The 3902-nt window shown below is 39.4% G+C and overlaps 1 pseudogene; it reads left to right on the plus strand.

Moving 5' to 3' along the window:
• Window positions 1–1672: 1672 nt before the first annotated feature.
• LOC129893573 (5S ribosomal RNA) lies at window positions 1673–1790 on the plus strand (annotated as a pseudogene).
• The last annotated feature ends 2112 nt before the right edge of the window (window positions 1791–3902 follow it).

Consider the following 3902-nt stretch of genomic DNA (forward strand, 5'->3'; position numbering starts at 1 on the left):
GATTTCCGCTCAGCTATGTTGGAAGTGCTCCACTGTTTTGGAGCCTAGCTTTTGGGTACTGGTCGTGCGATGTATATATTTGTTTATGCAGGGGTATGGTGGGGGCCCTGTCCCGCCATATGTTGTCGTTCCTATTCTTAAAGGCCTGTAGACATATGTGTATGGGTTGTTTAGGAGTTTATTTTGGTTATGCCTATGCAATATGTTGTAAAAGATATTATGTTGTGGAAGCCTTGTCAGCTGGCTTTCCCTTTCATAACATGATACAAATGAAAGAGGCTACACGTGTATGAATATTTTATCACCCACTGGGTTTATGTGTTTGGTTCCTATATCTAGAAGGCTATATGAACATGAAAAAGTTTTGACCTATTGAGGTTTTTGTGAGCAGTATCATGTTATACGTAGTCCAATTCGACTATAGTCGACAGATAGGTACACGGGGGTCCAGGTCAGACCCCAGTCATGGCCTACGGGGTTGGGTCGTGATAGAAGTAGTATCAGAGCAGTTCGTCCTTAGAGTGTCTACAGACCGTGTCTAGTAGAGTCTTGTTTATCGGTGTGTTGTATACCACATCTATAAACAGGAGGCTATAGGACATTTAGAATGTTACCTTTGTTTTAATATCTAAGATTGTGCGATAGAGTCGAGTCATAGGGAATGAAATTCCTCATACTAACATATGGTTTCAGCAGAAGGACAATATTGATAGGAGAAGGTGACCAAAAATATTGGAAGTTACAAAGTACACTGGTAAGCAAAGGCACGGAAGATATATGTCAGGTGAGGTATTGAAGTATGATTGATATGTAAAGTTGAAAATGGAAAGGAAAAGTAGACAGAGCAGGGTAACAAGTGCAGTTTGAGTCAGGCAAATGAGGTAAGTCCATTTTCATAATGTTGATATTGGGCGTCCTGTGTGGCTGCGATATGAGATGATATGAATATATATGTGTGCCTTGTATGGCTGCGATATGAGATGATATGAATATATATGTGTGCCTTGTGTGGCTGCGGTATGATATGATCTGGATATATACATGCGTGCCCTATAAGGCACTGTTGGCATTTCCTGCATAAAGGGGTTGAGATAGGGAGAAATACAAAGGAAACTCCACCCAAATTTTCCTAGAAATAAAAAGAGAATGAGATTTAAGGCTGTGGTATATCTTCAAAGGTCGTGCCCATAATAATGATAAAATTTGGATAGACTATGAGTATGGCTGACCTCGAGAAATAAGTTAATTACTGAATTGATGGCAATAAAAACTAGGAGGTCGGTATTGATATGGTAAACCAAAGTTGGAAAAGACTTGTGACCCTAAGAAAATGATATAGAGAAGACCGGTAGTTCTGGATAGAACGATATATTGAGGCACCGATGGAATTGATACACAGGGATAAGACTAACTAAGAAGGGTAAGTAACCCATAGTAAGGATCGTGAAAAAGGTTAAGAAGTGTTACACTATAGGATAGAATACGAATAGGATGTGATGTGAATATAACGAGGATCGTTATGAAAATAAGTAAAGCCTAGTGAGAAAGTGGCTGAAGATAGGATGTTGTCTGTGTAATGAGAATATAAGGGTAACTTGGGAGGTGCAGCTTGGTCTACCAGATCAGCTGCTGGGTCATCATCTTCTTCGGTAGCTATGCACCCCATGGGGCAGGATGCAATCATACTAGCACTAACGCACCGAATCCCATCAGAACTCCAAAATTAAGCGTGCTTGGGCGAGAGTGGTACTAGGATGGGTAACCTCCTGGAAAGCCCTATGCGGCTATGATATGAGATGATATGGATGTATGTATACGTTGGCCTTGCATGACATTATGGTATAAAGAAGTATTGTGGATATGTGATTCCACCGTTAAAGATGATAAGATCCTTTGGGATAGGGGATGTAGCTTTGCAAAAGAATTGATGCAACCTACGAATGGAGGTATGCCAAGAGTAAAACCAGGTGATTACTTGATAAAAGAAGTCAGTAGTAGCCATGTAACTGCCATACTCGAATACATTAAGGGAAGGTATAAGATGGTTTGAAGCAAAACCTTTAAGGTACAATCAGTACTAAGGACAAAAGCTATAATGGAGCCTTAACATTAGATGAAGGAAGTAAGGAACGATACAGGTTTATGTACAGACTAGTATGGCGATGCTAAGGCATCTTCTGAGCTACTTTAAGCTCCTACATATGTTCGTGTAAAGGGTGCAATATAATGTGTGGTAAGAGAATTGGAAAAAAGAAATGAAAAAGAAATATCACCTATTCCCTATGCCTACAGGTAATCCTAACCTTTGGAACTCTGATATTGATTGCTCGATAAAAGTATATGTTATGGCAATGGGATAGAGGACCTCTCCATATAATTGGTATAAGGTCCGGAGGAAGGTTTTGATTTACATTCGAGGATGAATGTTCTAAAGGGGGGAAGGATGTTATACCCCGTACCTTTATACTTCAGAACGTCTTCTTAAGCTTCTTGAAAGTTGTCCCGTGACCCAAATTATCTATAACATGATTAAATAACTCTAAGGAAGGGAGGACGTGACGCCTCTTAAGAGTGAAGGTTGGAAATAGGTCTATAAGGATTTGAAACGAATTGGAGGCAAAAATAACAAGTCTTAGGACTTGACTTACTTACGTAAGATACCAACTTGGACGACTTACATAACTAATCCACTGGAGTACATGTTGAGCTTACGTAGCAAGGATTATATAGGCTTCTAAAGTAAGACGAGATTACAAACCCACGGGAGAGGCGGAAGGAGGCGTAGCACCTACTTTGACTAAATAGGTGATGCACCTACTTGGACTAAGTAGGTGACACACCTACTTGAGGTGGGTCCCACATCGCCATATGGCAACATGTGATTGGTTGCATGAGGTGACGTGGCTGCCTAAGGGTGTGACACATGTCACCCTTAGGGGATACCACGTATCACTCTCCAAAAAGGCATATATATGTATGGATGACTAGGAACGTCATTGTTCATCCTTTGCTACACTTAAAAATTGAGAGAAAAGTTAAGAGGGAGAACAGAAAAGCTACGGCAGCACCTAGAAGGAAGTAAGTCTCCAATTTTTTTTTCATCAATTAATTATCTACGGTGTTCCTCAACTACGTGGAGGTGTATATATGTATATTACGATGCCTACGAAACCATATTTTCAGTTCTACACTTGGAAAACTAAGAGAAGCTTAAAGAGAAAATGCTAGGGAACAGACCCGTTTTTGAATTAAACCGCTGTTAGTAATCAAGTATAACTCCTTGTGTAAGGCTTTGTTTCAAGGGATTCAAGATGTTTTGGAAATCTATTTCATAGGTATATATCTTTCATTTAGACTATAAAACCCAGTTTTGCTTTTCTCTGCTCGAAAAAGGGTGGTGAAGCATGGGGGAGCTGCTGCCCAGATTTCATTTTAGAAATTCTACAAGGACTGCTGTTGGTATTTTGGGCATATCATTTTGTACAAAATTGATGTAGGGTTAATTAGAAATTGTATAATACCCTAAGACATATGTATATAACTTTTATTGAGGACACAAATCCTTTTTCCTTGAATTACCCATTCGAAACTAAGCGACAATACAAGATAGTAGGCTGTCCAAAATTCACGTTTTGATAGTTTTGGCGAGTTTGACAAGTTTAGGTTAAGGTAAGGGTTTTACTTTAAATTTGGAGTTTATGGTGTTTTTATGAAGTGTATTATACATTGTTTAAGTGCCTGGAAATATGAAAATTCCATAAATATGCCCGACATTCGAAATAAACCAAATTGGAGTCGCTATAGTTAAATTATAGTCGAAGCAAGGTGTTGTACTTGTGGTGTGTGGCTGCAGGTGTGTGGTGTGTGTTGCAGGGACTAAATGTGTCCTAAAAGAGGTGGTG

The sequence above is a fragment of the Solanum dulcamara genome, chromosome 6 (assembly GCF_947179165.1).
Source record: "Solanum dulcamara chromosome 6, daSolDulc1.2, whole genome shotgun sequence".
NCBI lineage: Eukaryota > Viridiplantae > Streptophyta > Magnoliopsida > Solanales > Solanaceae > Solanum > Solanum dulcamara.